Source organism: Oncorhynchus clarkii, chromosome 9 (assembly GCF_045791955.1).
Source record: "Oncorhynchus clarkii lewisi isolate Uvic-CL-2024 chromosome 9, UVic_Ocla_1.0, whole genome shotgun sequence".
NCBI classification, from domain to species: Eukaryota; Metazoa; Chordata; class Actinopteri; order Salmoniformes; family Salmonidae; genus Oncorhynchus; species Oncorhynchus clarkii.
In genome coordinates, this window is record NC_092155.1 from 11,207,418 (window position 1) to 11,224,093 (window position 16,676).

Here is a 16,676-nt window from a genome sequence, read left to right on the forward strand (position 1 = left end):
CCTCACTGGAGATCCTAGGGGGGGGTCATCACCATGTCCCTTGATCTCACCACCACATTCTCTTCTGGATGTCCAAGTTTGCTGGAGGCCCTGGGTCACAGAGCTAGGTTGGAAGGCGTACACCCACACCTCCTCCAATACCGGCATCATCCTGCACCCCTTCTATATACGTCGCTACACCCCCTCCCTAGACATTGCCAGGTCCAGGGCCGGAGGGAGAGGTTGGAGCGGTCGTAGCCATGAACAATGCTTCCCTATACATCACTGGATGTCCTGGCTCGAGGTCTCAGACTCAGATTTGACGGGACACACCCACAACACGCCAACCAGAGCCCCTTCTGTATATCCGGGTTCCTGAACGCATATATAATAGGATTTATGACTGAATTACACGCCGCCAGCAGCACCGTAGAGTATGTGTATATGATAGGATAGCTTGAATCCGCCACGATAGAATACATAGCAAACGGCAGCCAACACATTGCGAAGGCGCAGAGAATCACGGAGAGCGTCTGGACTCCTTTGGTCGTGGAAATGGCGAGGAACTGATGCTGGACGGCGATTTGCTGAGCGTGACGGAACGCGATCCGACAGATCTGTAGGTAGAGTTGCATCATCAACGCGAAAACCAGTAGGAAGAAGACAGCGAGGGCGACGGCGTAGGATTTGGTGACGGGTCGACAGACTGAGCACGTTGATTGGTCGTCTAGGCAGTTCCACCCGAGCGCGGGGAGGACCCCGAGAACCAGACACACCAACCAGATGACCCCTACCACCAGGTATGTGAAGAGGACAGTCCGCTCCGTGTGGTAGGTCAGCGCGTTGTACAGCGACAGGTACCTGTAATGCAATGAACACTTGAAATCCAGTCCGTGTTTTACATTCACATTTCCACCTTTAGCACATTCACTGCATTCAACTACACCGCACATCTCTGTCATAGCAAGTAAAACGTTTCTCAACAAAGCAGCTATCCGCAAAGTCAGAACATTTGAAACCGTCTGTGTCCCTGCAAATCTAATTTTAAGATGTAAAGAGAGACATAAATATTACCGTACCTGTCCACGGTGATCGCCAAGATATTCAAGATGGATGCCGAGAATGCCGCAATGAGTATCCCTGTGGCAACCAAGGTTACGACCTCTCCCTCGACAAGATAGGTGAACACGAAGTTCAGGATGAGACCGAGACCCGCCAGGAGGTCGGCGAATGCCAGCGAGCCAATCAGGATGAACATCGGCGCTCTGAGGGTCGGCGTGTAGAAGAGGACGGAGATGACCAGAGCGTTCTCGCAGGCGATGAGTGTACCCGTTACACATAACGCCACATCCCATGGGCTAACATCCTGTTGATGACAATAATCATCCTCATATCCTTATCATGATTATCATCATTATAATGCTAATAACAACAATAACAACCACAATAATAAAATAAAAATCATCATAATCATAACAACAACAACAATAAAAATTATAATTTATATGTTAAGCAATTCTCAAAACACCCAAAGGTCACTATACTTTTTTTAAAGCAATGAAATCAGCAATCACATCATAAAAGTAAACTAAACTTGATGACATCATGTCTAACCTGTTGTGAGGTCAGAGGTCGTAAGTCAAGGTCGGAGGTATAGGTGCGGCCGGGGACGTCGGAGGAGGAGGCGTTAACCCCGGGGAGGTCAGGGTAGGGGTCAGGGTAGGGGTCAAGCCAGGGGTCCAGGGGTGAGGGGTCAAAGGGCGAGGAGGAAGTAGTGTTCTGGGGGATGCCGCCGCTGCTCATAGCTGCAGCCAGGGAGAGGATCATATCTGGATGGAGGGAGGTGAGAGAAGAAGAAGAAGAAGAAGGGGGGGGGATAGGCTGTATTGAAATAATAAGGAGGCGGGACACCATAGTGTTAGCTTTAGGAACGTGTTTAGTTAGATCAAACCGAATACAGAATACAGAGCATTATGGGTACTGTAGTATATCATGCTACAGAGGGTGAGGAGAGGGACAGGAGGATTTGAGTCCAGGGGGCAGAGATGAGGGGAGAGTTGGGGGAGAGAGGGAGGATGAAGAGGGAAAGGTGAGGAAAGAGAGAGAGAGAGAGAGAGAGAGAGAGAGAGAGAGAGAGGTGTCCATCACAACTCTATCAATCTATCCATATATATGCATCTACAGTTGAAGTCGGAAATTTACATACACTTAGGTTGGAGTCATTTAAACTCATTTTTCAACCACTCCACAAATTTCTTGTTAGCAAACTATAATTTTGGCAAGTCGGTTAGGACATCTACTTTGTGCATGACACAAGTAATTTTTCCAACAAATGTTTACAGACAGATTATTTCACTTATAATTCACTGTATCACAATTCCAGTGGGTCAGAAGTTTACATGCACTAAGTTGACTGTGCCTTTAAACAGCTTGGAAAATTCCTGAAAATGATGTCATCGCTTTAGAAGCTTCTGATAGGCTAATTGACATAATTTGAGTCAATTGGAGGTGTACCTGTGGATGTATTTCAAGGCCTACCATCAAACTCAGTGCCTCTTTTGCTTGACATCATGGGAAAATCAGAAGAAATCAGCCAACACCTACAAGAGTCTGGTTCATCCTTGGGAGTAATTTCCAAACACCTGAAAGTACCACGTTCATCTGTACAAACAATTGTACACAAGTATAAACACCATGGGACCACGCAGCCGTTATACCGCTCAGGAAGGAGACGCGTTCTGTCTATTAGAGATGAACGTACTTTGGTGCGAAAAGTGCAAATCAATCCCAGAACAACAGCAAAGGACCTTGTGAAGATGCTGGAGGAAACAGGTACAAAAGTATCTATATCCACAGTAAACGAGTCCTATATCGACATAACCTGAAAGGCTGCTCAGCAAGGAAGAAGCCACTGTTCCAAAACCGCCATGCATAGCCAGACTACGGTTTGCAACTGCACATGGGGACAAAGATCGTACTTTTTGGAAAAATGTCCTCTGGTCTGATGAAACAAAATCCGAGAACCAGACCCACCAACCAGATGACATCCATGGGCTTACAGTATCAGCACTAAAGATAACGATTACATCATTAACATAACATTCCTGTCTGAAAAACAATGGCAACACTAGCTATTCCCTCTCAGAATTAGAAAGACCTAATTGGTCCTATCAAAGGTTCCAGCTGTCTTGAAATCCCAGTATGAAACCATGTTGATATAGCAACGCTCCTAGAACACACCGGCTCCATCAGGACGCACAGAACCATTTGTACAAACTGGCTGGTTTTTAAATCAGCTCCAAACATTAACGGTGTAATCATAACGATACATAAGAAACTCAAAATCACCATCTTGGGTAAAGACGAAGACCAAGAAGACATAATCACTTTTCTTAAATGTATCCATAATGGAAAGAAAATGGCCTTTATAAAAAAAAAAGTTAAAAGTCGATTGATGCACCCTTGCGTCAATAAAAGGATCCCCATCAAAATCCGTCAGTTTAAGCTAGGCTGGGCTGCGTCTAAATCCACCCACATACGCCTATGTCAGCCTTCCACATCTGCGGTGGAAGGTGGCCGAGCTACAGCTGTGTTTGTCAGACCATGAGACATCCCCAACATCTGTCTTCTCACGGAAACGTCTGTACTAATCCAAAAGCAAATGAGTACACGTTCTACTCAAACAGTCATAAAACATTCTCTCAAATCGATTTTATATTATCTACACCTCTATTTTCTCAAATTAAAAAGATGAACATTTTGACACATGTCCGACCACCATGTCTAATACTGCCAATTAAAAATGTCAGAATCTCCTAAAAGAGCCACAAAATGCCGTTTCAATTTGAAATGTAACTAAAATGATTCCTAATGATCAATCAAAATTATATTGATGATCATCTGATTCTATGGGATGCCACCAATGGTTTTATTAAAAAGAACGCAATTGCATTTGCATCTGGGTTGAATACATCACAATAAAAGAAGATATCCAAATGGCAAATGTTGTTAACTGCGTTAGTATGTTCTCAAGAAACACCTTTTTCAGACCAGGTAGCTATTACTCTTTCCAAGGTCAAGGTATAACATCATTTATTGATAAGACAGGGAGCAGAATTTGCCATCCATCGAGTTAGACTCACTATTACTTCCATGGTAACGTCCCAGCTGTTTACTGGCCAACCAGCTACACAGTAATGATCAATTAGCTGATATAGCAACTATTGTATCTGAAACAGGGGAATCAGAACCCAAATTAATCAATTAAAGACTCTACCACTTCTATAAATCCACACCAAGCAAGACTAAGTTATTTCTGAAATAATTAAGAACTCCTCTTTTTCTCTCAACAAAAGAAGCCGCCTATCTGGGAGACCAACTCCCTCTCAATGAACTCAAAAGAGCATTGGAAAGCATGAATAAAGGCAAATCATTTGGATGAGACGGTATTCTCCCTGAGGTCTATATAAAATGTTGGAATCAATTAGGTCCAGTATTGGTCTAAATGATTAACACAGCCGTTTACAGAGGTTCATTAGGGAGAGATGTGAATACAGCACATATTGCAGTTTTTTTTAGAAAAGGAGAAGGATGCCACTCTGCATCCCACTGCTGGTTTGCTTCTGAAGCTAAGCAGGGTAGGTCCTGGATGGGAGACCAGATGCTGCTGGAATTGGTGTTGGAGGGCCAGTAGGATTGGGGACATTGCCCTATGTAAGGTGCTGTCTTTTGGATGGGATGTTAAACGGGTGTCCTGACTCTGTGGTCGCTAATGATCCCATGGCACTTATGGTAAGAGTAGGGGTGCTAACCCTGGTGTCCTGGCAAAATGTCCAATCTGCCCCTCATACTGTCACTGTCACCTAATCATCCCCAGCTTACTATTGGCTTGTTCATCCTCTCCCCTGTAACTATTCCCCAGCTTGCTGCTGTAAATGAGAATGTGTTCTCAGTCAACTTACCCGGTTAAATAAAAAGTGTTCTCACTTGTGCATCCTATCTATCTTTGATAAACACAAATAATAATCTGTTTTCCAAAATATTGTCGTCCCGTCTCGATATTTACTTACCCAAATTGGTCTACACGGACCAAAGTGGGTTAGTTAAAAAAAGTTTATCCTCAACTATTACATATTTAAGTTCAAACCCCCGAGCTGACAAGGTACAAATCTGTCGTTCTGCCCCTGAACAGGGGGCACTGTTCCTAGGCCGTCATTGAAAATAAGAATTTGTTCAAACTTCTTGCTCCTACTTGAGACGCAGATGTCTCAAGTAGACACCTGGAAATGCAAATGCGCTACGCTAAATGCTAAATGTACTCGTTAAAACTCAAACGTTCATCAAAATGCACATGCAGGGTATTGAAATAAAGCTACACTCGTTGTGAACCTAGCCAACAAGTCAGATTTTTAAAATGCTTTTCGGCGAAAGCATGAGAAGCTATTATCTGATAGCATGCAACACCTCAAAATGCCTGAATGCGACGTAAACAAAGATTTAGCTTATCCGGCGCTACACAAAACGCAGAAATAAAATATAAAACATTCATTACCTTTGACGAGCTTCTTTCTTGGCACTCCTATATGCCCCATAAACATCACTATTGGGTCTTTTTTTCGTTTAAATCGGTCCATATATACCCAAAATAGCTTTCTATGGAAGCTGTGTCATTCAGAAAAAAACATCGTTTTTAAACGCTGCATCATTTTTTAAAATTAAAAACACAAAACACTTCGAAATACTTTTGTAATCCAACTTTAGGTATTAGTAAACGTTTATAATCTATCAAAATGATTACAGGGCGATGTGTATTCAATAGCTCCTCGTCTTCAAATCAATGGCTGCCAATGTGCACATTCAAAACATCCTGGTGGAGACCGGAAGAAATTGAATCCAGTTAGTTGGATTTACCAAGAAAAAACTCCCTGGAAAATGATGACAATGGCGACATCGTGTGGAATCTGTAGGAATTGCATGCAGATCCATAATTGATTTTGTGCCCTTTTAACAACCCATGAAAGTGACGCATGGAAATTATTTTTAGCTTTCAGAGAGCAGTTTTTCTTGCGTTTTTCGATGAAACACACAATCTGTTATAGTCACAGCCGTGATTTAACCAGTTTTAGAAACTTCAGAGTGTTTTCTATCCACACATACTAATCATATGCATATACTATATTCCTGGCATGAGTAGCAGGACGCTGAAAAGTTGCGCGATTTTTAACAGAATGTTCGAAAAAGGAAGGGGTAGACTTAAGAGGATTTATTAACTGACTTGCCTAGTAAAATAAAGGTAAAATGTAAAAAAAAAAATATATATATATCTTAAACGTTTCATCTGTGTTATCTCTCGCTGCATAAAAATCTTTGAATGGTCATATCTCTGGTCCCTCTTGGCTCCAATTTCATTCATTTGATTAAAATACTATTTTCCAATACCTCAGCAATAGTTATAACAGGCAATATGTGCTACAATCCATTCAGAATCACTAGACGCAGCAGACAAGGTGATCCGATTTCTCCTCTGCTATTTTTATTTATCTATGGAACCTCCGGCCCAGGCAATTCCTCAATCAAAGGAAGTAAGACCCATTTCCCTCAAATCTACTGATCACTTCGTCTCGTTACACGCAGCCGATATTTTACTAGACAATGTATCTCGATCGCTCCTAAACATATTGAAGTTCATAGATAAATTCAGCTTCATCTCAAATTATAAAATTAATCTAATGTACTTTAACAGAATTCTCAAATCAATTCAATCTGACCTCAATAGATTGACTAACATCCTCGTTGCTTTAAACAGCAGAATATCTATCGAATATATTGTCACGGCTGAATTTCTGTAGTTCAATGCTTCCCAAATCAAATCAAATTTGATTTGTCACTTACACATGGTTATTAGATTTTAATTTATTTAAATTTATTTTTTATTTCACCTTTATTTAACCAGGTAAGCTAGTTGAGAGCAAGTTCTCATTTACAACTGCGACCTGAACAAGATAAAGCAAAGCAGTGCGATACAAACAACAACACAGAATTACACATGGAATAAACTAAACATACACTCAATAACACAATAGAAAAAAAGGAAAGTCTATATACAGTGTGTGCAAATGGCGAGAGGAGGTAGGCAATAACTAGGCCATAGTAGCAAAGTAATTACAAATCAGCAGATTAACACTGGAGTGATAGATGATCAGATGATGATGTGCAAGTAGAGATACTGGTGTGCAAAGAGCAGAAAAGTAAATAAAAACAATATGGGGATGAGGTATGGAGATTGGGTGGGATATTTACAGATGGACTATGTACAGCTGCAGCGATCGGTTAGCTGCTCAGATAGCTGATGTTTAAAGTTGTTCACTGGGCCAGCAGCCTTGCGAGGGTTAACACAATTAAATGTTTTACTCACGTCAGCCACGGAGAAGGAGGGGGGGGGTGCGCAGTCCTTGTTAGCAGGCCGAGACGATGGCACTGTATTATCCTCAAAGCGGGCAAAGAAGGCATTTAGTTTGTCTGTAAGCGTGACATTGGTGTCCGTGACGTGGCTGGATATCTTTTTGTAGTCCGTGATTTCCTGTAGACCCTGCCACATACATCTCGAGTCTGAGCCATTGAATTGCGACTCCACCTTGTTCCTGTGCTGGCATTTTGCTTGTTTGATAGCCTTGCGGAGGGAATAGCTACACTGTTTATATTCAGACATATTCCCATATTCCCTTTCCATGGTTAAATGCGGTGGATCGCGCTTTCAGTTTTGCGTGAATGCCGCCATCCATCCACGGTTTCTGGTTAGTGTAGGTTTTAATAGCCACAGTGGGTCCAACATCTCCAATGCACTTCTTTATAAACACACTCACCGAGTCAGCGTATAGGTCGATGTTGTTCTCTGAGGCTGGCCGGAACATATTCCAGTCCGAGTGATCAAAACAATCTTGAATGTGTAACCTTTATTTACAATGACGGCCTACTGGGGAACAGTGTGTTAACTGCCTTGATCAGGGGCAGAACAACAGATTTTTTTACCTTGTCAGCTCAGGAATTCGATCCAGCAACCGTTCGGTTACAGGCCCAACGCTCTAACCACTAGGCTGCCTGCCGCCCCAAAATCGTAGCTTCCGATTGGGCGGACCAGCGTTGAATGGTTCTCGTCACTGGTACATCCTGTTTGCCTATAAGACAGAAGAAGGAAGATGGCGTCGTGGTTGGATTTGCCGAAGGGAGGGCGGGGGAGGGCTTTGTATGCAACGTGGAGTAGCAGTGGTCGAGTAGCGCAAATCAATATTAAAATCCCCAGCTACAGTAAATGCAGCCTCACAGGCTGACGACACCGCTCGCGTCGCAAAATAAATGTAGAAATCTATGTTATTCAATATTGCACCCACACTGCTTGCGCACGCCAACGAGCATCTGCGTTGCCAAGGGCTAAAATAGAAGTCAGTTCTATTTGTGACGCAGATCACGCTGCAAGTCCTGCCTCTCCCATCTCCTCATTGGTTTATATGAGCAGAAACCCACGTGCCATCTCCTCATTGGTTATACCTACGTGAGTGACTGAAAGACGAATGAGGTCAGTGGCGGTAATGCACCTAATTTATGAAAGTTGCCAATCGCAATATAAAGTCAAGAGAAGAAAAAGCCTGGAAGGAGGAGAGATGACTAGAAATTATTTGGTTGACCGTTTAATGTGTGGATGAATTGGTGGAGTAGAGGACCTTGTGCATTTCAGATAAAATAACAACTCAGTTGTTATATCCCAGGACAAATTAGCTAACAACAGCAAGCTAGCTAAATAGGACAAATTAGCTAGCAAGTGCAAGCTAGCTAGCTAAATTGCCATAAATGTTTAATGCTTTTCGACCTGTCCCCAAATTAATATATTTGGTTCAGAGTTTGTTTTGATATTTTAACCTGCGTGTCGTGATTGCTTTGGTGTGGGGGTACAAAATATATTTATTCACGGTGGCGCACGATGGCGCACACGAGTAGCCGGTTTGGGTTCCATGTCAGGGTGTGTCAGGGTGTCAGGGTGTATGGTTTCCAGTTTGCATATAGTCCAGTGAAGTTCCTTAATGGCCGTCTTGGTATCTGCTTGAGGGGGGATGTACACAGCTGTGACTATAAATGACGAGAATTCTCTTGGTATGTAAAATTGGCCTGCACTTGATTGTAAGGAATTCTAAATCGGGTTAGCAGAATAACATGAGTTCCTGCATGTTGTTATGATTACACCATGAGTCTGTAACGGGATTCGTCGTCTTCTGACGAGGAGTATGAAGGATCGAACCAATATGCAGCGTGGTACGTGTCCATGTTGATATTTATTAACACTGAACACAAAAAAAACTAAATAACAAGGAGAACGAACGAAAATTAAACAGTTCTGTCTGGTGAAGACACAGAGACAGAAAACAACTACCCACCACTAAAATGGGGAAAACAGGCTACCTAAGTATGATTCTTAAATCAGAGACAACGAACGACACCTGCCTCTGATTGAGAACCATACTAGGCCAAACACATAAACAGAACATAGAAAAAGGAACATAGACTACCTACCCCAACTCACACCCTGACCAAACTAACACAAAGACATAATAAAGGATCTAAGGTCAGAACGTGACAGTACCCCCCCCCCCCCTCCCCCCAAAGGTGCGGACTCCGGCCGCAAAACCTGAACCTATAGGGGAGGATCTGGGTGGGCGTCTGTCCGCGGTGGCGGCTCTTGCGTGGGACGTGGACCCCACTCCACCATAGTCTCGGCCCACTTAAGTGGCGCCTTGGGAGCGGCAACCCTCACCGCCGACCTCGGACTGGGGACCCTTGCTGAGGGTCCCAAATAGATGGGAGACTCCGGCAGCGCCGGACAGGTGGGAGACTCCGGCAGCGCCTGAGTGACGGGCGGCTCTGGCAGCTCCTGACTGACGGGTGGCTCTGGCAGCTCAGGACAGACGGGCGGCTCTGGCCGCTCAGGACAGACGGACGAACCTAAAGGGAGGAGACCGAGAGACAGCCTGGTGCGTGGGGCTGCCACAGGACCCACCAGGCTGGGGAGACCTACAGGAGGCCTGTTGCGTGGAGGAGGCACCGGATGGACCGGGCTGTGGGGGAGCACTGGAGCTCTGGTGCGCAGCCTTGGCATCACTCCTCCAGGCTGGATGATCACTTTAGCCTGGACCATCCAGAGTGCAGGCACAGGTTGAACCGGGCTGTGGGTGAGCACTGGAGATCTGGTGCATACCACATGCACCTCTCCCTTAGGCTCAATACCCACATTCGCCCGGCACGGGCGGAGCACAGACATAGGACGCACTGCACCTTCCCAGCGCCCCGGAGACACAGCATGCAGCACCGGCACAGGATACCCTGGACCGAAACGGCGTACTTCGCATTGCGCATGGTGATCTTAGGCTTGTGTGCGGCTGCTCAGCCATGGAAACCCATTTCATGAAGCTCCCAACAAACAGTTATTGTGCTGATGTTGCTTCCAGAGGCAGTTTGGAACTCTGTAGTGAGTGTCGCAACCGAGACAGAGGGTTCTGTGAACTTGTGTGGCCTCCCACTTCGCGACTGAGCCGTTGTTGTTCATAAACATTTCCACTTCACCACAACAGCACTTACAGTTGACCGCAGCTCTAGCAGGGCAGAAATTTGATCAACTGACTTGTTGGAAAGGTGGCATCCCATAACAGTGCCACGTTGAAAGCCACTGAGCTCTTCAGTAAGGCCATTCTGCTGCCAATGTTTGTCTATGGAGATTGCATGGCTGTGTGCTCGATTTTATATACCTGTCAGCAAAGGGTGTGGCTGAAATAGCCAAATCCACTAGTGTACATTACACAACACAAGATGTTGCCTGGTAGTCTAATGCTTCTTGTTAGAAGACACACACACACCAAGCACACACACACACACACAACTAGGTATGGCTTTTCTCCATACTGCAATGAATCATCTTGAAATTGCTTTCCTTTTGCTCCTACTGAATGCAATAACCTGACCTTTTGAAGTGGTAGGCTACATAGGGTAACCAACAGCAACATCTAAAACATATCCAAATGAAGGAAAACAAAATCAATGTGTTGTATCTCACCCGACATATGTGTCCGAAATAGAGTCGTCCTCATAGGCTTGGAGCCATCACCTTGCAATGAAGGGTTCTATTTTTAGAAAAACGTTAAACATGGGTTTTATATAAAGAACAACACAGAGACTGTGATAGCAGAATATCCCAAATATGAACGCGCGCGTGCAGCAGCGCTTAGAATCCGCGAGATCGTTCTGATTCTAGAGTTGCGCAGACAGAAATCACCGAGCTAATTTTAACTCCGCCAGCGCGCGCCAAACCAGCAAGCTCCATTCACAAATTTCTCGTCTTCCCTCCCTCGGTTCCTCCTTCCCCTCCCTCTCTCCCATGCATGCACGCACACGAACGCGCGTACAGGCACACACGCGCACGCACACACACATAGGCCACTTAACCCCAATACACGTTCCTTTTGATGGTTTCTATTTATACATCTGGTTTCTATTATTGTGTTTTATTGTCAACAAACGATCTGTTAATAAACACATCAGACGGTTCTGTATAAGTAGGCTAAAGACGTAACAATACCACAGTTTCATTCAACAGCATTGCTTTTTCCCCAGCGCAGTCCGTGACTGTAGAGCAAGCGAGAGCGAGAGAGAGAGGGGAGATAGAGGAGGGGGGAGATAGAGAGGAGGGGGAGAGAGATGGGGGTGGAGAGAGGAGGGAAAGAGGGGAGATAGAGGAGGGGGGAGATAGAGATGAGGGGGAGAGAGAGACGCCATAGAGATAGACAGAGAATAAGAATACAAAAGATAAATAAATTACCAGTTCCTTGTGTCCTTTTAAGTCTTTTGCAACGCTGGGTAAAAATGCTAAATATTTTTGTGTAGAGTAGTCCTTGAAAAGAGGAGCGTGGTGCGGATCTCTTACGCTATCCCTTCGCTATCCCATTGCTTCAACACCCTCGGCAGTTTCACCGCCTCTGCCGCTTGCCGCTCTCCTCCAGCAAAGCCCATGCACACCGCTCATTGGACGCGCTGCCGACGATTCGATAATTCTCCCCTGGTGACGTCAGAAGCTCACTACAGTCATGCTGTGTCGCTGGGTTCTGTGAATCACAGACGGAATATTGATAATGAAATCCGGTTTCTCTCGGTTTCATAAACAATACTACTAGATCGGTAGAACGGAGGACGGGGCCTGGGAAACAGGCAAACGGGTGGGTGGGATTTTGTTGGGATGGGAACGTGCATATCACACTCTCAAATCGGCCTTCCATCTCTGGGTCCGGTACACACGCACATACACACACACACATACACACACACACACACACACACACACACACCCCAAGGTCGACGTGGTGTGTACAGTTTTTGCAGACAGACACACTCTTAGCGAACTGCATGCACTTTATCCTTCTCATCGCAGCGCAGTTGAGATCAAGTGCGGAACCTGGGTCGCAACTCAAGCGACACGGAGACACTCCATTGCGTCCACATCTCGAAACATACTGTATATATAAACTAAGTCCTCCCTCAAAACAACACTCGGAAAAAGTCCTATTTATTCTGTCTCATTGAGTACTCTGTGGTTTGTAGCTGTTTGGCGGTTTAACGGCTCTAACTAGCTCACACTGCATCATAAGACACAAACCCCTTTAGCAGCTACCCAACAGCCAACACAAAGCCTTTTGACACGCACATAATCTCAATCTATAGATATCATCTGATGTGGTGTAATCTATTGTGGTGTGTTTTGTGCACTTGTTTAATGTCATGGTAGTGTGTGTGTGTGTGTGTGTGTGTGCCCAAAGTTTCAGCTCCTCCCCCCTCACTCATTGCATATGGCACGTCATAAAATAGAACCCATCTTCCACACAGCAGGAAGTGAAGTCCACATGTTGCATTAGTTATGTGATCAATGATGGATTAATGGAAGTTAAGAAACTATTTGCGTGGAACTAGTATAATATAAATATAATATAGGGTGGTATAAAGGGTGTTATATATAGGGTGGTATGGTATGTATAGGGTGGTATAGTGTGTTTCATCAAGGCTTGAGATTAGACTAGCACACTCATCTCTCTCTCTCTCTCTCTCTCTCTCTCTCTCTCTCTCTCTCTCTCTCTCTCTCTCAACACAATTACATCATCACACCTTTCGTGCAGGAAACTCTCCGGCCCACGCGCTCTCTGTGACTCTCCTCTCCTCTCCTCTCCTCTCCTCTCCTCTCCTCTCCCCTCCCCTCCTCCTCTCCTCTCCTCGTCTCCCCTCCTCCGCTCGTCTCCCCTCCTCCTCTCCTCTCCTCATCCCCCCTCCTCCGCTCCTCTCCTCTCCTCGTCTCCCCTCCTCCACTCCTCTCCTCGTCTCCCCTCCTCCGCTTCTCTCCTCTCCTCTCCTCGTCTCCCCTCCTCCGCTCCTCTCCTCTCCTCTCCTCGTCTCCCCTCCTACGCTCCTCCCCTCGTCTCCCCTCCTCCTCTCCTCTCCTCGTCTCCCCTCCTCCGCTCCTCTCCTCATCTCCCCTCCTCCGCTCCTCTCCTCTCCTCGTCTCCCCTCCTCCTCTCCTTTCCTCATCTCCCCTCCTCCGCTCCTCCTCTCCTCTCCTCGTCTCCCCTCCTCCCCTCGTCTCCCCTCCTCCGCTCCTCTCCTCCGCTCCTCTCCTCCCCTCCTCCGCTCCTCTCCTCTCCTCGTCGCCCCTCCTCCTCTCCTCTCCTCGTCTCCCCTCCTCCGCTCCTCCCCTCGTCTCCCCTCCTCCGCTCCTCCTCTCCTCTCCTCGTCTCCCCTCCTCCGCTCCGCTCCTCTCCTCGTCTCCCCTCCTACGCTCCATTCCCGCGGTGAGTTCTTTCAGTTGAATCATGCTTTTCATCAGTGTTTGTGCCTCTGCAGTGTGTACAGATGTAGGCTCTTAAATTGAGCCAGTTTGCTACAGCAGGAAAATAATCCTGCAGCATCAGGAAATGTTAATTATTACGTGGATTATAATTAATGAACATTTTTTTGGTATGGATTGATACATTTTTCTTAGGGGAAATCAAGTCTGACATTTCAAATTGAAAAATAAACCTTAGAATATCTCTCTCTCTTTATCTCTTTCTCTCTATATATAGTTCTCTCTCTCTCTCTCTCTCTATATATATATATATATATATATATATATATATATATAGAGAGAGAACTATATATAGAGAGAAAGAGATAAAGAGAGAGAGATATAGAAAGAGATAGAGATGAAGAGAGATATAGAGAGAAATATATATATATATATAAGTGCTGCGAGCTATGGGAGTATCGGATTGCCGAAGGACAGCCTTCGCAAAGCTGGTAAGCCGGAGAGCCCTGCTCTACTCTATAGACCTGCTGAGAGAATTTTTCTGTGCTGACCGGCTAGAGGAAGAGGCATCGAGTGATGAGGGTGATTAAATCACCCGGGGCCGCATCAGGCCAAGTGGGTTTGATATTCCTCGATATTCCTGACAACGAAAACCCCAACCATGGTTGGGAGACCACTTTGATGGTCGGCTGAGCAAAAGGGCACTCTGACGACAGTGCAGGCCGAAGAGAGTAAACAAGGGAGGGCTATGGCTCAAAATCCCTTACATGCCCCGGTTGCCTGGGTTGCTCCCGACTGGCTCATCCCCCTTTCCCCGTAAAGCACGGCCGCACGGCCGCATGGCGCACCTGTGGGAAGGTGAGTCGGCCGCTACCAAACGGGATTGGGGGTTGCCGGTGAACCGGGACTTCCCGACATGGTCTCCAATTTTGAAGCGGCTTGAGTCTCGCCCAGGATCCTCGCGCGGCACTGAGAACCCAGCCAAACTTTCTGGGCTCAGGCGGGGGTATAATGTCTTCCCTCCGTTTCGGCGGCGGCGGAGGACCCGGAAGCCAACCCTAACCTCAAACCTTTTTGATCCGTGAACTGTGGCCTCTCGCTCGACTCTGTTCCCCTAGACAGGCAGCCAATCAGAGAACGATGGCTTGAACGCTGCCCCAACTCCGGCTGGGAGAGGGAGATCCAAGTTATTGGGAACGGCTGATTAAGCGTCCTGCCGGGATCAGTCTGATCACAGATGGCTGTGACGAAACAAAAGCTTGCGTTCCCTGCATGCTTGGATAGCTCTAAACCGCGAAGGTCTGAATTGAACACTGCCCGCTGAGAGTGAACATTAAATGGTGATGGCCAGTGTCCAGCGGTTATGTGCTACCAGGTCTCAGGTTCGCCTGAGTACGGGACTCTGCACGTCATGGAGGGAGCTCTCTTCCACGCTCCTTGGAGCATGAAGTGGAATGGCATGTGACTAACCATCAGCTGGCACTACCAGGCCTCAGTGCGGGCCTGAGTGCGGGACCTCACACATGGTAGGTGTGTTTGTCTCCCCTAAGTTCGGAGACCCGAGGCGGTGTCAACCCATAGGCCCCGCGGCGATAGGGCACTGCACGAAGGCTCATGTCCTATGTGGATCGGGGCATGAGAATCAATAAACTGTGAATGCGGTCACCAGTAGCGTCTGCCCTGAAACATGGGGGCCGGGGGTGAAAATGCAGGCAAAAGAGGAATTACACTACATGCATACGCGCACATGGTAAGGTGAGAAGGGGCGGAATGGTAACATGTATCACTCACACCGGGCGAAACTCACACATAGTGATACTGTTCCATAGAAATGCATAGGGCGCTACCATCCGACGCACGGTTGAATAATCTCACCCTCTTCTGTCGCCCACACAGGGCCGTGGGGTGAGACAGGGATGCAGCTTAAGCCCCACCCTCTTCAACATATATGTCAACGAATTGGCGCGGGCACAAGAAAAATCTGCAGCACCCAGTCTCACCCTGCTAGAATCTGAAGTCAAATGTCTACTGTTTGCTGATGATCTGGTGCTTCTGTCACCAACCAAGGAGGGCCTATGGCAGCACCTAGATATTCTGCACAGATTCTGCCAGACCTGGGCCCTGACAGTAAATCTCAGTAAGACCAAAATAATGGTGTTCCAAAAAAGGTCCAGTCACCAGGACCACAATTACAAATTCCATCTAGACACCGTTGCCCTAGAGCACACAAAAAACTATACATACCTCGGCCTAAACATCAGCGCCACAGGTAACTTCCACAAAGCTGTGAACGATCTGAGAGACAAGGCAAGAAGGGCATTCTATGCCATCAAAAGGAATAGAAAATTCAACATAGTAAGTAGGATCTGGCTAAAAATACTTGAATCAGTCATAGAACCCATTGCCCTTTATGGTTGTGAGGTCTGGGGTCCGCTCACCAACCAAGAATTCACAAAATGGGACAAACACCAAATTGAGACTCTGCATGCAGAATTCTGCAAAAAAATCCTCAGAGGACAACGTAGAACACCAAATAATGCATACAGAGCAGAATTAGGCCGATACCCGCTAATTATCAAAATCCAGAAAAGAGCCGTTAAATTCTACAACCACCTAAAAGGAAGCGATTCCCAAACCTTCCATAACAAAGCCATAACCTACAGAGAAATTAACCTGGAGAAGAGTCCCCTAAGCATGCTGGTCCTGGGGTTCTGTTCACAAACACATTCCACAGAGCCCCAGGAAAGCAACACAATTAGACCCAACCAACTCATGAGAAAACAAAAAGCTCAACACATTGGAAAGAATTGGAAAGAATTAACAAGAATTAACA

At 46.0% G+C, this 16,676-nt stretch overlaps 1 pseudogene; it reads right to left on the reverse strand.

Annotated features, from left to right (window-relative positions):
* Window positions 1-220: 220 nt before the first annotated feature.
* On the reverse strand, window positions 221-11,122 carry LOC139417087 (G-protein coupled receptor 12-like; annotated as a pseudogene).
* Between the last annotated feature and the right edge of the window lie 5,554 nt (window positions 11,123-16,676).